Source organism: Mastigoproctus giganteus, chromosome 1, assembly GCF_048544385.1.
Source record: "Mastigoproctus giganteus isolate SK-2022 chromosome 1, ASM4854438v1, whole genome shotgun sequence".
NCBI lineage: Eukaryota > Metazoa > Arthropoda > Arachnida > Uropygi > Thelyphonidae > Mastigoproctus > Mastigoproctus giganteus.
Genome location: NC_143575.1, coordinates 254,585,257 through 254,605,830, shown reverse-complemented (window position 1 = coordinate 254,605,830; position 20,574 = coordinate 254,585,257). Strand labels below are relative to the sequence as shown.

At 38.6% G+C, this 20,574-nt stretch overlaps 1 protein-coding gene across 1 annotated transcript in view; it reads right to left on the bottom strand.

Annotated features, from left to right (window-relative positions):
* Nucleotides 1-20,574, bottom strand: part of LOC150091794 (phospholipid-transporting ATPase IF-like) — a 438,958-nt gene that overhangs the window by 42,753 nt on the left and 375,631 nt on the right. Inside the window, exon 25 of the mRNA XM_090369752.1 lies at nt 12,043-12,181. The gene's annotated coding sequence lies outside the window, so the exon portion shown is untranslated. The remainder of the gene's footprint in view (nt 1-12,042; nt 12,182-20,574) is intronic.

Genomic DNA, 20,574 nt, shown 5'->3' with positions numbered 1-20,574 from the left:
TTACCTTTGGAACTTGTGGAGCATTAGGAGGTACCGATATAGGAGTGGCAGCTGATTGGTCCTTATGTGTAGGTTTTTGCGAACTTAAGAGATACCGCGCGATAGGAGTGAAAGACTCCTTGGGAGGAATGGTCATGTCCGTCTGAGTTCCGACGGAGCATCTCCCTGCTACCTTCTGGGCGTAGGTAGGTCTGTTGATATTCAGGGGTTTGACCGATTTCCTTGCCTCCTGGTATGATATATTTAGCTCTGCCTTCAGCCGTTCAATTTCTTTTTCTTCTTTCCACCTCTGGCATGCTCGTGAGTAGGCCGGATGTTCGCCCTCACAGTTAATACATGTGGGTTTTGCGGCTGAACATGCTGTTGTTTCGTGGTCCTTTGCACCGCATCGTGCGCATGCAAGGACTCCACGGCAGGCCATTTGAGAGTGTCCATACTTCTGGCATTTAAAACACCGTAAAGGGTTCGGAACGTATGGACGCACTGAACAGTTGATATATCCAGCTTTGATCTCATCAGGAGGTTTAGGAGAGTTAAAAGTCAGGATAACGCTCCTGGTTTTAACTATTTTTCCATCCCTTCGCGCAGTGATTCTCTTGACGGCAATGACTCCCTGTGGTTTTAATTCGGAGCAGATTTCCTCCTCGGTGACGTCGAGAAGGTCCCACTCCGAAATGACACCTCTCGATGAATTGAGTGTTCTGTGTGGTGTCACCGTTATAGGGATTCCTCCGATTGATGTTACTCGGAGTAGATGTTCGGATTGCCTGTCATTTTTAGTTTCAATTAAGAGGTCACCAGAGCGGAGCCTCTTAACTGATTTGGGTGAACCTACTAACCCATCTAACCCTTTTTGGATAAAAAAGGGCGACATTTTACCAATCGGTTTTTCACCGGTTGAGTGCATAATCAGGAACCTTGGAACAGGCCCTGATGTTACCTCTGTTCGCTGCCTCTTTGTACTAATAGTACTATCTGGATCGTCGTCGATGTTTGCAGATAGGGACCGGGTTGGGGCCCCTGAAGAAATGAGTTTATCAGGATTCATAGAGTTTATTTAATTGTTCAGTGCCCGGGCTCCCCACCCACCACGGAGCCCAAAGGGACGCCCACTACCCGGCATGCAATAAATGCGCTCGGGAGTGGGACGCCAGGGCTACCCAGACACTATACCCGCACCGCCGCCAGCCTGAATCCTGTCCCTCGGACCATGAGGGTAGGGGCGTGGCATTGACACGGTTGACCCTCGCAGGCGAGCCTACTAGCCGATTGATCCTAGCCGGGCCTTCCAGGACCACCCGTCTTGTCGAAGCAGGGGCCAAAGTGGTGTATTGAAGCTGGGCCCCTCAACCACCAGGATCCCCCTTTCCGAATTTCCACGGGTCGCAGCGCACGGCAAACACGCCGGATTCCATTGATGTAAGCCCGGAACCTAGGCTGTGGGCGTTGGATCCCAGTGATGCTAGTCTGGAAGTCCAGCAGCGTCACTGGGAGGTCCCCTCACCACGTACAGGTGCCCACGTCGAGGGGGGAGGTGGAGAAAAGATCTGATCTGGGGGTAATTGTGCAGTCAGATATTAAGTTCTCTGAGCAGTGATATACAGGGAGTTCTCGTTTTACAAATTCTCAGTTTACGAGTTTTTTTTCCCCAACTATCAAGTTGGGGAAAAAACAAAATCAAACAGTATCAAACAAAATCAAACAGTATCAACAAAATCAAAAATATGAACATTAAACATTCATAAATACTGCATTCCAAACCACATGCATAGCTATACAAACAGTGTACCCCCTATACGATATTAATCAGTTCCAGAGACACCATCGTATCATTAAAATATCATAATATGAACCCAATAATATATTGTTTTTTGATAATTCGTTTCAAATTTTTGGAAGTTGAAATTTTCGCTGTATAACTAAGCTATTTATCTCTATAAAATATCATTTTTAAGGTCACGAGTGTGACCTTAAGGCCATATAAAAGGTCGTGAGAGTGGTTTGTAAATTGTATTAGTTACCAATTCAAATCATTAAAATGCATTACACTTTCATCGTTATCATATTTTCCATTATAGAATCATTTTTAAATGCATTTGTGATATTTTTCTAAAGCACATTTCTGAAGGTTACGACCATAAAACAATTTGCACTTTCCGATTTAGTGGGCTTTTCTGTTACTGCAAGCAATTATAAACAAGTAGTAAAATCGATTTTCTTGCATTTGCAAAAATACTGATAGCAGGAATTGTGTGGTTTTTTTACATTATTATGGTGAAATGTGTTTCTCCTTTACTGAAATCTTCAATCATATAAAAAACATAAATAAATTTTCAGAATCTTCACTTCATTCCTTTTTTTTAAGCTTTGTAAACTTGTTACTTCACGCAAATTGTGTTAGTTGCAATTTTTGTGTGCCATTAAAAAATGCTTATGCATGCAATCATGAAATTTATAATTAAAAGAGAAGATTGTCTTGGAAACAAACATCTCTTGAAACATTTCTGAAGACGACGACTCCTTGTGCAACAAACCAACGAGTGCCAAGCCAATAATGAGTGATCAAAGAGTGTGCATTTATTCGATGATGATGAAGAATAAACATTCTTTAACATTTGTAAGTCGTAAATAATTTCTCTATAATTATAATTTGCTTGAGTTTACAGGCTACGTTTTCATTTCTTTTGATAAATCAATCATTGTTTAAACATAAACTAATTAGCTAACTAATTTTATTGTTGAGAAGGCAACCCTTATTTCTAACCTTATGTCTATGGGAAATAAATTCCCACTTTATGAGTGGTGCTAGGAATGAGTTAACTCGTAAAGTTGAGAACTACCTGTATATTTAATAATATATAGGAATTTTGCTAGCAGGGATTTTTTTTTTTTTTTTATGAAAACCCCAAACACAAAAGGTATCAAAACCTATAGTACTTAGTACCGTGCATGGGTAGAAGGAGAAGTATGGGGGGAGGGGTGCTGAAAACTTTGCTCTAGAGACTAAACATGGGTTTCACCACTTCCAGCCTCCAATAAGCAAAGTGGTGGTATTTCACCAGTTGATGATAGTCATCTACCACCTACGTAGGAGGTGATAAGGAGGTGAATATTCCTACGATAAGGAGGTGAATATTCCCTTATATAAAGCAATGGTCAGGCAACACCTTGAATACTGTATACAGGTCTGGAGGCCTCATTTTAGGAAGGATGTAGAGTTCCTAGAATGAGTACAGAGAAGGGTAACAAGATTGGGGAGACGAACAAAGGGGGTGCGCTTATGAAGAAAGGCTTAAGTTCTGCAAGTTGCAGCATCTGGAGACTAAGCACCTGTGAGGTGATCTGATTGAGGTGTATAAGGCATTGAACGGTTTGAGCAGTCTCAATGATGATGAGATATTTCCGCTTGCTCAGATTAAGAGCCTGAGGGGGCACAGATTCAAATTGAGGAAAGACAGTTGTAGAATAGATGTGCGGAAGTTTGCCTTTAGCCAGTGGGTAGTTGATTGCTGGAACAGACTTCCATCTGTTGTTGTGGAAGTTGATAGCTTAAATAAATTTAAGGCTGAACTAGACAAACATTTGGAGTGACTGTGTGGATGAAATGGGAAGGGTTTTTTTTTTTTTTTTTTTTTTGGCTGATTCAGTATAAGCTTGCTTTCTTGCATCATATGCCTCAACTAATGCTGACAAGTAATTACAGATCATCTAGACAAGACTGTAGTTATAGTTCACACACACACACACACACACACACACACACACACACACACACACACACACACACACACACACACACACACACACACACACACACACACACACAAAAACAGTGGGAGTTTGTTAAGGGAAAGTCTTGTCTGACCAATTTGACTGGATACTGTGATCAGTCTCAAAGGAATTGGATGCAAAAAATAATTTTGATATCATATACTTGGATTTTAGGAAAGATTTTGATACTATTGCACATTAGCATGAGTAGAAGCATATGATGCAAGAAAGCTAGCTTATGCAGCATCAGCTAAAAAAAAAAAAAAAATACTTCAATTTCACTCCTCTGTTCATTCCAAATACCTGTCCAGCTCAGCCTTAAATTTATTTAGGCTATGAACTTCCACAACAAAAGATGGAAGTCTGTTCCACCAATCAACTATCCGTTGGCTAAAGGCAAACTTCCACACATCTATTCTACAACTGTTTTTCCTCAATTTGAATTTATGCCCACTCAGGTGATTATTCTGAGCAAGGGGAAGAATTCCATCAGCACTGAGCATGCCCAAACCATTCAAGGCTTTATACACCTCAATCAGATCACCTCACAGGTGCCTAGTCTCCAAACACTGTAATCTGCAAAATTTAAGCCTTCCTTCATAAGGGCAACCCTTTGTCCCATTCACTAATCTTGTTGCCCTTCTCTGTACTCGTTCCAACAGCTGCACATCCTTCTTAAAATGAAGCCTCCAGAATTGCATACAGTACTCACGGTGTGGCCTCACCACTGCCTTATACAAAGGGATAATCACCTCCTTATCCCTGCTAGAAAAATTCTTGTATATCATTGACAAGACACCATAAGCTACTATTGCAGACTGTCTGCAGTGCTCAGAAAACTTCATATCTGCCTGCACAATTACTCCCAGGTCCTTTTCATTCTCTACCACTGTCAGTGTAGTACCACAGAGTTGATACATTATTCTGACGTTACTGCTCGCCATATGTAGTACTTTACATTTGTCAATGTTAAACTTCATTTGCCACCTCTCAGCCCATCTGCTCAACTTTTCCAGATCCTGTTGAAACAACATCTGTCATTAGTCTCCTTAACAACCCTGCCAACCTTTGTATCGTCTGCAAACTTGGTCATTAAGCCTGATATACAATCATCAATATCATTTATAAATACAGAAAATAACAATGGATCCAACACTGAATCCTGAGTGACTCCACTAATAACATTAGTCCACTATGAGCAGTGTCCATTGATTACTACTCTCTGTCTTCTCCCAATCAACCATCCTTTTATCCATAGCAGCAATTTTCCTCCAATGCCACACTGCTCCAATTTGTGTAGCAGTCTTCCATATGCAACAGTATCAAAAGCCTTTCTAAGATCCAAATATATGATATCAAAGTTATTCCCTACATGCAGTTCCTTTGTGACCACATCATAGTATCCAATCAAATTGGTAAGACAAGACTTTCCCTTAACAAAACTATGCTGTGAGCGACCTACAACTGAAGTCTTTTCTAGATGATCCTGCAGTGCTTCTTTAACCAGTGCCTCTATTAATTTTCCTGGAATAGAAGTTAAACTAACAAGTCTATAATTACTTGTTTCGCCCTTTGATCCTCCTTTGTGAATTGGGGTCACATTTGCATTTCTCCAGTCTGTGGGTACCTCCCGTGAGTCAAAGGAAGCTCTCATAATTATGGCTAAGGGTTTACTTACTTACTTTGCTGCCTCCTTTAATATAACTGGATAGATCCCATCCACCACAGGTGCCTTTTTTATGTTTATCTTCAACAAATTGAATTTGAAAGTGTCTGCAATTCTGCCCAGACACGATAGGGGGGAGTATATGATGAGAGCCTTGTCGATCAATTCGGCCCTGGAGGGATTGTGCAAGGCTCAAGGGGTAGAATTTTTTCAGCCTGGACTGTACTTGTTAACAGGAGAGATTGCTTCTACAGGGATGGGATACACTTAAATAGAAAGGGTGTAAGAATTTTTGCTGATGCTGTCAAAGCAGTGTTAGGTGGGTCGGAAAACTGCTAGTTGGGGGGGGGGGTTACAAGGATTAATAGATTAACAGTAGCCACTGGCAGAGGTGGAAGCGATTCTGGCACTGCTTCTATTGAAATGAGCAGAAGCCTGAAAAACAAGATGCAGGATATTTCAGAGACTGCTGAGAGTCATTGCGGTACAAGTAAACACATGGGTTGTGTTAGGGTAGCTAAGAATAGAAACAGGTGCATGTATACCTGCGTGTACACCAATGCTAGGAGTTTGGTAAATAAATTTGATGAATTTGACGTATTGCTCAAAACATCAAAGGCAGATATTTTTGGGATATCAGAGACATGGTGTCACACAGATATAAGTAATGCGGAACTGGAATTTGGGGAATACAATGTGTATAGAAAGGATAGACAGGACAGGAGGTGAGGAGGGGTTATGCTATTAATTAAGAAACACAAAGTCCAAGGAAGTGAAGCGGTCGACATCGATGGACAGGGCAGTGTCGAGTCAGTTTGGTGTGACATAAGCATAGGGAAATCAAAATTGAGAGTAGGAGTGTGCTATAGGCCTAATGACTCTGATGAGTATAATAAGATATTGTACAGGGAAATAGAGTGGGCCAGTAAATCAGAGAGTCTTATAATGGGGGATTTTAATTTCCCAGATATTGACTGGAATTTGTGGATTGGTCACTCGCACACTAGCAAGGCTTTTGTGGATTTATTGGATGATTATTTTCTACATCAGCATGTTTGTGAGGCAACAAGAGGGAGCAGTACTCTTGATCTGATTATCAGTAGTGATTCTTCATGCATTAAGAATCTGCAGATAAATGAACCACTAGGTGGCAGTGATCACAGTGTGTTGAAGTGGGATTTACTCAAGGAGGTAACTACCATCAGAGGTAAAGGGAAGGGTTTTTGTTTTCGTAAAGGCGACTATGATGGTCTGAGACAGTATTTAAATTCTATACAGTGGGACCAACTGATGATGTTACCAACAGCAAACTCAAAATGGGAAGCATTCAAGGAACTAATCTTGGAGGCTACCAGGCTTTACATACCACTAAGAAATATTGTTCAAGGTTTAGGCCTAAATGGTTGTCAGATGAACTAATGAGACATGTGGCAGAGAAGAAAAATGCATGGGATACATACAAATTAATGGGTGACATGGAAGCTTATGATAGATATAAGTTGGTCTGTAACCAAGTCACAAAGGAGATTAGGCAGGCGAAGACAGACTACGAAAAATCCTTGGCAAAGGATGCAAAGAAAAACAGAAAAGAGTTCTTTACATATTTAAACTCAAGAAGGAAAGGGATGAATCAGATTGGTCCACTGGATATTGATGGTTCAACAGTTGAGGATCCTGCTCAGGTGGCTAACAATCTAAACGAGTATTTTGCATCTACATTCAGGCATGAGGAGTTATTCATGAAGGAGAATGATGTAGGTAAAGTAAACATTGGCAGTGAGCTGGATGATTTTGTAATAACTGAGAGGAAAGTGGAGGAGAGATTGTTGAGGATAAACATAAAAAAGGCACCTGGGGTGAATGGGATCTATCCAGTTATATTAAAGGAGGCAGCAAAGGAAGTAAGCAAACCCCTAGCCATAATTATGAGAGCTTCTTTGGACTCAGGGGAGGTACCCATAGACTGGAGATGTGCAAATGTAACCCCAATTCACAAAGGAGGATCAAAGGCTGATACAAGTAATTATAGACCTGTCAGTTTAACTTCTGTTCCAGGTAAATTAATGGAGGCACTGGTTAAAGAAGCACTGCAGGATCATCTAGAAAAGAATTCAGTTATAGCTCAGACGCAGCATGGGTTTGTTAAGGGCAGGTCTTGCCTGACCAATTTGATTGGATACTATGATGTAGTCACAAAAGAACTGGATGCAGGGAATAACTTTGATATTATATATTTGGATCTTAGAAAGGCTTTTGATACTGTTGCACATGGAAGACTGCTGCACAAATTGGAGCAGTGTGGCATTGGAGGCAAATTGCTGCTATGGATAAGGGGATGGTTGAGTGGCAGAAGACAGAGAGTGGTAATCAATGGACACTGCTCAACGTGGACTAACGTTATTAGTGGAGTTCCTCAGGGTTCAGTGTTGGGTCCGTTGTTGTTTTCGGTGTTTATGAATGATATTGATGATGGGATATCAAGTTTAATGTCCAAGTTTGCAGATGATACAAAGGTTGGCAGGGTTGTTAAGGACACTACTGACGCTATGCTGCTGCAACAGGATCTGGAAAGGTTGAACAGATGGGCTGAGAGATGGCAAATGAAGTTTAACATTGACAAATGTAAAGTACTACATATGGGAAACAGTAACCCCAGAGCAATGTATCAACTCTGCGGTACTACACTGACAGTGGTGGAGAATGAAAATGACCTGGGGGTAATTGTGCAGGCAGATATGAAGTTCTCTGAGCAGTGCAGACGAGCTGCAAGAGTAGCTCATGGTGTCTTGTCAATGATATACAGGAATTTTTCTAGCAGGGATAAGGAGGTGATTATTCCCTTGTATAAGGCAATGGTTAGGCCACATCTTGAGTACTGTATACAGGTCTGGAGGCCTCATTTCAAGAAGGATGTAGAGCTGCTGGAACGGGTACAGAGAAGGGCAACAAGATTAGTGAATGGAACAAAGGGTTGCTCTTACGAAGAAAGGCTTAAGTTTTGCAAATTACAGAGTCTGGAGACTAGGCACCAGCGAGGTGATCTGATAGAGGTGTATAAGGCTTTGAATGGTTTGAGCATGCTCAATGCCAATGGGATTCTTCATCTCGCTCAGAATAATCACCTCAGAGGGCATAAATTCAAATTGAGGAAGGACGGATGTCGGATAGATGTGTGGAAATTTGCCTTTGGCCAGCGGGTGGTTGGTTGGTGGAACCGACTTCCATCACTTGTTGTTGAAGTTGATAGCCTAAACAAATTTAAAGCTCAACTGGACAGGTATTTCGAACGAACGGAGGGGTGAAATGGGAGTGGTGTGTGTGTTTTTTTTTTTTTTTGGCTGATGCTGAATAAGCTTGCTTTCTTGCATCATATGCCTCTACTAATGCTAATGCTAATTTCTCCTCCACTTTCCTCTCAGTTATTACAAAATCATCTAGCTCACTGCCAGAGCTTAATTTACCTCTGGCATACCCTCCCTGAATAACTCTTCATGTGTGAATGTAGATGCAAAATACTCACTTAGTTTGTTAGCCACCTGAGCAGGATCATCAACAGTTGAACCATCAAGATCCAGTGGACCAATCTGATCCATCTCTTTCCTTCTAGAATTTACATAGATAAAGAACTCTTTGCTGCTTTTCTTTGCATCCTTTGCCAAAGATTTCTCGTAATCTGCCTTTGTCTGCCTAACCTCCTTTGTGACTTTGTTACAGAGCAGCTTATATCTATCATAGGCTTCCATGTCATCCATTAATTTATATGTATCCCATGCAATTTTCTTCTCTGCCATATGTCTCATTAGTTCATCTGACATCCATTGAGGCCTAAATCTTGAACAATATTTCTCAGCTGGTATGTAAAGCCTAGTAGCTTCCAAGATTAATTCTTTGAATACTTCCCATTTTGAATTTGCTGTTGGTAACATCTGTTGATGCCACCATATAGAGTTTAAATACTGTCTCAGACCACTGTAGTTGCCTTTACGAAAGCAATAACCCTTCCCTTTACCCCTAATGGTAGTTACCTCTTTGAGTAAATCCCACTTCAGCACACTGTGATCACTGCCACCTAGTGGTTCCTTTATCTGCAGATTCTTAATGCATGAAGAATCACTACTGATAATCAGATCAAGAGTATTACTGCCTCTAGTTGCCAACCTAACATTGCTGTTGTAGAAAACAATCATCCAATAAATCCACAAAAGCCTTGCTAGTGTGTTGAGTGCCCAACCCACAAATTCCAGTCAATATTGGGGAAATTAAAATCCCTTATTATAAGACTCGCTGATTTACTGCCCCACACTATTTCCCTATACAGTTTCTTATTATACTGATCAGAGTCATTAGGCCTATAACACATTCCTACTCTCAATTTTGATTTCCCAGTGCTTATGTCACACCAAACTGATTTGACACTGCACCGCCCATCACTGTCATCTGGTTGCACTTCCTTGGATTTTATGTTTCTTAACTAAAAGCATAACACCTCCTCCATTCCTATCCTGTCTATCATTCCTGTACACATTGTACTCCACAAATTCCAGTTCTGCATTCCTTATATCTGTGTGACACATCTCTGATATTCCAACAATATCTGCCTTTGATATTTTGACCAACACCTCAAATTCATCAAATTTATTTACCAAACTCCTAGCATCGGTGTACATACATTTGTACAAGTGTACATGCACTTGTTCCTATTCTTAGCTATCCTAACACAGTCCATGTGTTTACATGTACCACAATGACTCCCAACAGTCTCTGAAATACCCTGCATCTTGTTTTCCAGGCTGCTGCTCATTTCAATAGAAACAGTGCAAGAATCACTTTCACCTCTGCCGGTGGCTACTGTTAATCTGTTAGTCCTTGTATCCCCCCCCAGGCTAGCAGTTTTTTGACCCACCTAACACTGCCTCAATAGCATCAGCAAATATTCTTGCACCCTTTCTATTTAAGTGTATCCCATCCCTGTAGAAGTAGTCTGTCCTGTTAACATGTACAGACCATGCTGAACCTTGCACATGAAAGACTACTGTACAAATTTGAGCAGTATGGCATTAAGGGCAAACTGCTACAATTGTTAAAAGGATGGTTGAGTGGGAGAAGATAGAGTGATAATCAATGGAGGAATTGCTCTTCGTGGACTAATGTTATTAGTGTAGTCCCCCAGGGTTTGGTGTTGGCCCCATTGTTGTTTTCTGTATTTATTAAATGATGAAGGTATTTCGGGTTTAATACTCAAGTTCGCAGACAATACGAAGGTTGGCAATACTGAGTGAAGTACGTTACTGCAAGAGGATCTAGAAATATTGAGCAGAGCGGCTTAGAGGCAGCAACTGAAATTTAACATTGACAAATGTAAAGTACTGCCTATGGGTAACAGTAACCCCCGAGTGACATATGAACTGTGTGGTTCTACACTCAGAGTAGTGGAGAATAAAAAAAAAAAAAACTGGGGGTAAACGTGCAGTCAGATATGAAGTTTTCTGAGCAGTGCAGATAGTCTGCAAGAGTAGCTCATGGTGTGTTGTCAATGGTATACAGGAATTTTGCTAGCAGAGACAAGGAGGTGATTATCCCTTTGTATGAGACAAAGGGATAATCACCTCCACACTTTGAGTTCTGCATACATTTCTGGAGGCCTAATTTTTGAAGGATGTACAGTTGCTAGAACAAGTACAAAGAAGGGCAACAAGATTGGTGAGGGGAACAAAGGGTTGCTCTTAAAAAGAAAGGCTTAAGTTCTGGAAATTGCAGTGTCTGGAGACTAGGCTACTGCAAGGGGATCTGATTGAGATGTATAAGGCCTTGAATGGTTTAAGCAAGCTCATTGTCGACAGGAGTCTTCCTCAGATTAATCACCTGAGGGGACATAAATTCAAATTGAGGAAAGACAATTGTAGAATAGATGTGTAGAAATTTGCCTTTAGCCAGTGGTTGGTTGCTGTATAAGCTGCTTGCTTTCGTTCATCATATGCCTTTATGCTAAGTTCTTAGTTAATCGGGCATCTAGTCAATGACAGACAGTCATAAAACGATACACACTCTTGTAGTTCTGCTCAAATGATGTCTTAATTTTGAATCAAGTTTTTGCCGATTTGCAGTTATTACTATCCTGTGACTTTGCACAATGAAGGAGTGGAGAGAATTCCCATCAGAAACATTTAGAGAACAGTGATCCAATGGTTTCTGATTGTTAGCTAAGATATCTAATTCTAATTTCCATTATTCGACAAATTATACAGCTTCCCTAACAGTCCCATTAATTTTTAAAGGATATTAATGAGATGGGAATGATCACATCTTCATAGTTTCTGTGCCTTTCTACGTTTCTGAATAACTATAAACAGTTATTCAGCTACAGTACTATGTCAATGCTTGGGCTGCTACTCAAAACAACATATTATCTTGTTTACACACTGATAAACAGACCAGCATATGTGATGAGAATCTCACTGCAGGCACTTGAATACAACACATCAAAACACAGAAATGTTATTAAATTTCTCTCTATTGGAGCATGATAAAAGATATTAGAATTTTTACTTGACACTTTTATACTTGAAAAATATTAATAAATAATGTAATTAATTATAAGTACTTACGAGACCATTTGCTAGAAGTGGAATATCATTAGTCCACAAGAGCAAAAATCCAAAAAAGTTTGCAGCAGAATGCCATAATCCTTGTGCTACCCATTTCAAAAACTGACAGATACCCATACGAGCATTGCCAGATAACTTCCTACAAAATATGAAAAATTTAGACCTAAAACAACTACCCATACTACAACAATAATATTCAGTCAAAGCATTTATTAGGATGGAAAACTAGCAATAAAATAAAGAAGGAACAGTGAGCCCTCAATATCTGTTGTTAATTGGTTCCTTAAAAGTGAAAGTACATGGATACAAAAGACAAGGAGCAATAGACTTGTATGTTATAAGTGGTCCTAGGGAAATCCTAACTTGAGCACCAAACTTATTTTTTGGATAAATAAACAATAGAAAAACTAATTCTACAATAATTTTATTGATTTAAACATAAAATGTGCATATCAGTTTATTGGTGTATGTAGTAGGATCTTAAAAAAACAGGTTGAGGGCTGTTGATATATCATCCCTTTTTGAAAAATGAATCTAGAGTCATTGAATTCTCATTTTATTTCTCTCATTTAGGACTTCCTTTTAGACAAGGAACTACTAAATGCCTTGAGTAACTGGGGTTCAAGCCCGTGACTACTGAATACGGTGCTGTTTCTTGTATTCTGTCTATCTTGTGAACTCCTCTGACCATTTGGTCGTCCCGGAATATAAACAGAAAATTTATTTATTTATTATTATTTATTAAATGAAGAAATCAATTCCCAATTTCTGCAATTGGGACATTTCAAGATTCACTGAAAATGACAATCCTGGTGTGCATCACCAGGATTGTAGAAATGGGTAAACTTAACCAGTTTACTCAGCTCAACAATCCTTCCCTGCAATTTTTTTTTTAGTGTCTCCTCAAAAAAAAAAAAAAAGTTATGGCCTGGATGTGTCACTGATTTTCCTGGATTCCAGGAAAATCAGTGACACATCCAGGCTATAACTTCTTTCATGTAGCATTCATACAGCAAGAACAGAATTCATCAGAGGCCACTGCAGTGTTTCTAAAATTCTCTTAAAGTGAGCTCTTTTCTTACCTCAGTGGCCTGCCTCTAAACATTTAGCAAAGCTGATTGTATGGTAGTATACTGCTTGAAATAAAAATTTACATTGTGTCTGTGGATTGCAAAGATCGATTTTGTATCAGGTAAAGAAGATGGATTTCATCATTCTATCTCCACCATCACAAATTCATCTTATAAGGTTGTCTGAGCAGCTTGGAGCTGTGTCAATAATTCACATCGTCTTCCTTGCCAAGTCATTCTTGCTAGGTAAATTTTTTCTGCATGACAAAACTGGCGGAATCATTCTTAGAATAAGTATCTGGTAACCTATGCTTTCTTGTGTGACTTCCAAACACTGGAAGCTAACATAGTCTTTCAAAGCTCTTGGGTTCTTGTGGTGGCATATGGGTGGCAGTTTCAACTTGAAATCCAAAGCAGCATTGCCTCCTAGAAGAAGTAAGTTGATTCTTAAATGACTTATGACTTAGCAAGGTCTTGTCTTCCTTTACTGAAATTTCTGATGGATGTCTTCCAGAAAAGCAATGTTTCACTGACACTGAAGTGTTATTTAGAACAAATATCTAAGCTCTTCAAAATAAGTTTCACACTCACTGACATAACTTCCTGCTGATTGTATATTAGTGTTCTCTGACTCATAACCAAATGAATTAGTGTGAGTAAATGCAAAAAAAAAAAAAAAAAAAAAAAAAGGGGGGGGGGTGTTGATTCTAGCATGTTGAAGGATTCTATTAGGAGGAAGTGCTGCTACAATGGGAAAATGACACCTGACTTCATCTTGACAATACATATCTCTGTACTGTTTCACCTGTAGGTGAATATGTGAAGAAATATGACATTAACTGTATTATCACATTCTCCCTACTCCACTGATTCTTCTTCTGATTCCCTTTGCGATTCTTATTCTTTCCTAAAACTGAAAACTAAAGTTAAAGAAAGAATATTGATGAAAAGAAGGATATTATGGAAAACATGGCAAGAATTATTCCAAAAGAAGAGTTCATTTATTGCTGCAAAAAGGTTAGCTGTAATTAAACTATTCTGAAGGCAATAATATACTTTAATAATGTGTAAGTAATTCTATTTGCATGTTAATCAATCAGTCTCAGAACTTTTTCAGTCCATTATATATTCTTGGTTTTCTATCTTTATGTAGTGATAAAGCATTTTCCTACTAACCACACAGTAAATGTTTATTTTTTTATTACATTTTATCATGAATCCTACATTTCACCTTTTACTGAATACTGACAAGTTCACTCTTTTTTTTGGAGAAGATTTGGAGAAGCACATTTCAATGAATATTTAGCACTAACAACTAAACTTATTTACAATGGCTAAAATGTAATGTTAATAGTTAGCAAATATAAAAAAAAAAAAACAGTTCATTTGTTAAATGTAAACAAATGATGAAAAGTCAAAGCAAATGTATGTACTGTACTATAATGTCAATTTTAAATGCCAGCTTAGTACATATCAGAGAGAATAGCAAAGAATGCACTTCACAGAAGGAAAAAAAAAAAATAAATAAAATAACTATTCTTCTTAAGGAATATTTAAAATAAATAAATTTTTATTCTACAGACTGTAATTTGTTTACAAATTTGTAAACTGCATACATATTGAATTATTAAGAACTGGAATTTCAGTGCAACAGTCAGAATGGGCCATGCGATTTTTATGGATGCCTATGGGCTCAAACCTGCAATCTTCTTGCTTGTGGCCACACACCAGCCACAGGACCAACAAGGTATATGCGATCTTTATCAATGTACATGACATTTTTATTTTAACTATATATTGTGCAGAAATTCGATCAATTTTCTGCATGTAATACCAAAGACTGTGTTCCATTTTTGCTTCCATTTCTGCTGATAGTTGGGGGAAGGGGTGGGATGGGATGCAATGAATCAGACCTATGAGTGAAAAGAACTACAAATCTCAATAAAGTTCCCCCCCCACAGTCCCAGCACGGAAGAACTGTGGGAGGAAGGGAGCTTCGTTGTGATGTTTTTTTTTGGTTTATCCAGATGGAGCAAACTTTAATTCTTGTATCTGGACTCCCTTGAACTCTGGGACCAGCCTTGCCACTATTATAACTAGCTGCATAGCTGATAACCTGTGTGACTAGTTATAATGGTGGAAAAATCCTTGGTCATTAGAATTAATGCTATTTTTTGTTCACATTATTAAGTTGCTATTTATTGAAGAGAACGGCCATACACTTAATCAAGCATACATTTTTCCAGCTGTACCCACACCATGCATTTTCTATTTGTTTTTGTTCTCAGCTGTTCTAAAATGTCAAACTGGCTGCCAGCACAATTACTGCATGATTAGCTGCTCAGCTGTAATTTGCAAGAGCAATTTGTGGTACTTTATGAAATTTAATGAATAAGCAATTGCAATGAAAGTGAGAAATATTATCCTTTTTTTTCACAGATTCTTAAAGACATATGCAATCACTGATAATAAGGTATTGCCACAAGTGTTGGATTGCTTTCTTAATAGTTTTTGATTGTTTAAAATGATTATTACTTTATAAAATGTACTGGTTTTTCAAGAATTTGTGATTGTGAAGCTGGATTTTGCAGTTTCCTGTATTAAATCAGCATGTCATGGTATGGTCAGTGGTGAGCTGTGAATATTTTAACAATGGGCTCGCAGTTTTGTCGACTTTTTGATGCGAAACATCCTCGGGGATTCCTGCCGTGAATGACGTCACTTCTGTGAAGTAATCTGCCAGAGGCGCTTCCCACGTTCACACTACTAGTCTGCGCCAAGCACTCACTAGTAGTGTGATTAGAACGCACGACACATTTTTCATGACCGGTATGATATCTCGAGTCAGCCTGGTCATCATGCCCCCTCTCTTTACAATGACACCTGGATACGATAATATCTAGAGTTTTAACTTTTTAGATTTTTTTAATAGTATAACGTCACAATCATACAATCATACTTCCTGAAGTAAGTATGACTGCAACAATACAAATATTTGTTAACAATTTATTTGTTCGTCTCGCATTTTTGTAACATTCCATTGTTAGGTGCCCCGAACAGCTGTGTATGTCGTTTCAACTATAAGGTCGGTACTTCAATCGATGATTTTTCTAGACATTTAGATATGTTGCAATCGCAGGAACACATCAATTATTTAAGTTATCATAAATCCATTGTACTGTATCATATCTTCCAGAAATTATAAAAATTTGCAAATGTTCAATAAAATATTTACAATACAAAAGCTCTATTATTTCATAATCAATATCCAAATCAAAATACCTAAAAGAAACATGAAGGATTCACATAAAACATTTTCTACTGCACGTGCCCAGTACAAGCACCACTTTGTTTTATTAGTCTTTTTTTTTTTAACAACTATGGAAATATAATGGATACATTTTTTTTCATGATAAAATTTTAATATTGTGAATAAAAAATAACACGAAATATTTCCTATATCACAAAACATTCTACAATATAAAAACAAATATTACATAAAAAACAAACTCTTCTAGAAAAGGTACACAATAATCACAGATTACATAAAAAAAAATTAGTATACAAATATTCAAGAAAAATTTATTCTAAAAATTGCCATATACAATTTACTTCTTTATTAATATTTGTTGTCGATCTTCTGCTTTGATCAATAGCCGAGTGATGATTACAGAAGAATGATATAACATAACAATCCGCATCGAATTGAAGCAATGGTTTTCCATTTAGATGTATGGTCAATATAATCTGCAATGTGTTTAATTGTCAACATTATTCATTCATTCATATAATATTATTCATTACACTGAAAGCACTACTAATCACAATGGTTTCAAAGATATTATTATTATTATCAGCCATATGGTACAAGGAAGCCTGAGGCTTATGCTGCACCAGCCATATGGTACAAGGAATATGAGAAAATATTCACTGACTGAGACCTGTTACAATCAAAATATCAAGATCCCATCACCTGCTCTGGCAGCCTATCTGCACTGCTCAGAAAACTTCATATCTGACTGCACAATTACTCCCAGGTCTTTTTCATTTTCTACCACCTTAAGTGTAGTACCACATAGTTGGTACGTTTCTCTGGGGTTACTTCTACCCATATGCAGTACTTTGCATTTGTCAAGGTTAAACTTCAGTTTCCACTTCTTAGCCCATCTGCCCAAATTATCTAGATCCTGTTGCAGTAACACACTGCCATTACTTTCATTAACAACCCCGCTAACCTTTGTATCATCTGCAAACTTCGACATTAAGCCTGATATACCTTCATCAATATCATTGATACAAATCAACAGTGGACCTAACACTGAACCCTGTGGGACTCCACTAATAACATTAGTACAAGAAGAGCAGCACCCATTGATTACCACCCTCCATCTTCTCCCACTTAACCATCCTTTTATCCATTGTAGCAATTTACCCTTAATACCATTCTGCTCCAATTTGTACAATAGTCTTCCATGCGCAACAGTGTCAAAAGCTTTCCTGAAATCCAAACATATGATATCAAAATTATTTTTTGCATCCAGTTCCTTTGTAACCACATCATAATATCCTATCAAATTTGTCAGACAAGACTTTCCCTTAACAACCCCATACTGTGTCTGAATTATTGCTGCAGTCTTGTCTAGATGATCCTGCAATGCATCTTTAACAAGTGACTCCATTATTTTACCCGGAACAGAAGTTAAACTAACTGGTCTGTAATTACTCGTGTCACCCTTCGATCCCCTTTTGTGAATTGGGGACACATTTGCACATCTCCAGTCCGTGGGGACCTCCACTGAGTCCAAGGATGTTCTCATAATTATGGCTAAGGGTTTTCTTACTTCCTTTGCCGCCTCCTTTAATATAACTGGATAGATCCCATCCACCCCACGTGCCTTTCTTATGTTTAACTTCAATTTTTCCTCCACTTTGTTCTCTGTTATTACAAAATCATTAAGTACCCTGCTAAAATTTGATAACCTTCTGGCATTTTCAAACCTTAACTCCAAGTGTGAATGTAGATGCAAAATACTCATTCAGTTTGTTTGCTATCTGAGCAGGATCATCAACAGTCGAACCATCGATGTCAAGTGGACCAATCAGATTCATCCCCTTCCTTTTAGAGTTTATATAAGTAAAGAAATCCTTGCCGTTTTTCTTAGTATCTTCTGCCAAGGATTTCTCGTAATCTGCCTTCGCCTGCCTAACCTCCTTTGCCACCTGATTACAGACTAGCTTATATCTGCCATAGGCTTCTGAGTCGCTTGATAATTTATATGCATCCCATGCATTTTTCTTCTCTATTACGAGTCTCATTAGTTCATTTGATAACCATTTAGGCCTAAATCTTGAACAATATTTCTTAATAGGTATGAAACTTTTAGTAGCTTCCACGATTAATTCCTTGAATGTTTCCCACTTAGAATTTACTGTTGGTAACATCGTCAGTTTATCCCACTGTACAGAATTTAAAAACTGTCGGAGACCACTGTACTCACCTTTACGGAAGCAAAAACCCTTTCCTTTATCCCTGATGGTAATTAAATCTTTAAGTAAATCCCACATCAGTACACTGTGATCACTGCCACCTAGTGGTTCCTTTATCTGCAAATTCTTAATACACGAATGATCACTGCTGATAACCAGATCAAGAGTATTACTTTCTCTGGTTGCCTCTCGAACATGTTGCTGTAGAAAACAATCATCCAATAAATGCACAAAAGTCTGACTAGTGTGTGAGTGACCAACCAACAAGTTCCAGTCAATATCTGGGAAGTTAAAATCCCCCATTATAAGACATTCCGATTTACTAGCCCACTCGATTTCTCTGTACAATTGTTCATTGTACTCATTCGAGTCATTAGGCCTATAACACACTCCTACTCTTATTTTTGCTTTCGCAGTACTTATGTCACACCAAACTAACTCAACAGTGCACTGTTCATCTATATCAACTGGATGCACTTCTTTTGATTTTATGTTTTTCTTAATTTACAGCATAACACCTCCTCCCTTTCTATCCTGTCTATCCTTTCTGTACATATTGTGCTCCCCAAATTCCAGTTCAGCATTCCTTATATCTGTGTGACACCACATCTCTGCTATTCCAACAATATCCGCCTTTGATGTCTTGACCAACACTTCAAATTCATCAAATTTATTTACTATACTTCTAGCATTGGTTTACATGCAAGTATACATGCTCCTACTCCTATTCTTAGTTATCCTAACACATCCCATATACCCACCTATTACAGGATGACTGCCATCTGTCCCTGAAATCCCCAACACCCTACGCTCCAGGTCATTACTTATCCTAATAGAAGTTGTGCAAGAATCGCCTTCACCTCTGCCTACGGCTACTGTTAAACTATTAGTCCTTGTATCCCCCCAAGCTAGCAGTTTTCCGACCCACCTAACACTGCCTCGATAGCATCAGCAAATATTCTTACACCCTTTCTATTTAAGTGTATCCCATCCCTATAGAAGCAGTCTCTCCTGTTAACAAGTACAGTCCAGGCTGAAAAAAAATTCTACCCCTTGAGCCTTGCACATTCTTTCCAGGGCCGAATTGATTGACAGGGCTCTCATCATATACTCCCTCCTATCGTGTCTGGTCAGAATTGCAGACACTTTCAAATTCAACCCTAATTCACGGCTTTTTTTTCAACAGCGACCTGTATTTGTTAAGTAATTCCGCTGGTATCCTACTCTTAATATCATTAGTGCCAACGTGTACAACTATATCACCTTTTGTGCCCTTAAAAGATGATATCCGCTCTACAACGTCATCAACCTTTGTCCCTGGCAGACATACCCTGGTCCTGTTCCACCTATCCTTTTTACAAAGCATGTTTCCAGTTTCCCTGACAATAGAGTCACCAACAACTACTAGTTCCTGTGGTTTTTATCTACCCATGGGTAGATAAAAACTGGGTAGATATCTACCCAGTTAATAAAGGCCATGTAGTACCTTAAGGCATCGTAATTTCCTTTTCTGAAATTAAAACCCATTCCTTTGCCTTTTACTTCTGATACCTCTCTCATCACCATCCACTATAGAACTCCGTGATCACTTCCTGCTACTGGTTCCTCTACTGTCAACCCTGTTATGTCATCTGATTCATGTGTGATGATGAGGTCTAGAATATTCTTTTCTCTAGTACTTTCCCTGACATGTTGATACAAATAACAGTCATCTAATTGATTTAAAAATTTTGTTCCCCATGTCAAGTTTCCTTCCCATTTACTCCAATCAATTAGAGGCAAATTGAAATCACCCATAATAAGGCATTGACACTTACTTGCCTATTCCATTTGCATGTAGAGGCTTTTGTCATAATCTTCACAATCACCTGGTCTGTAGATTACTCCTACTCGCATTATACCTTTGTTTCCAACTATCTTACACCATACAGACTCTATCCAACTATCTCATACCATACAGACTCTATATCTAGCA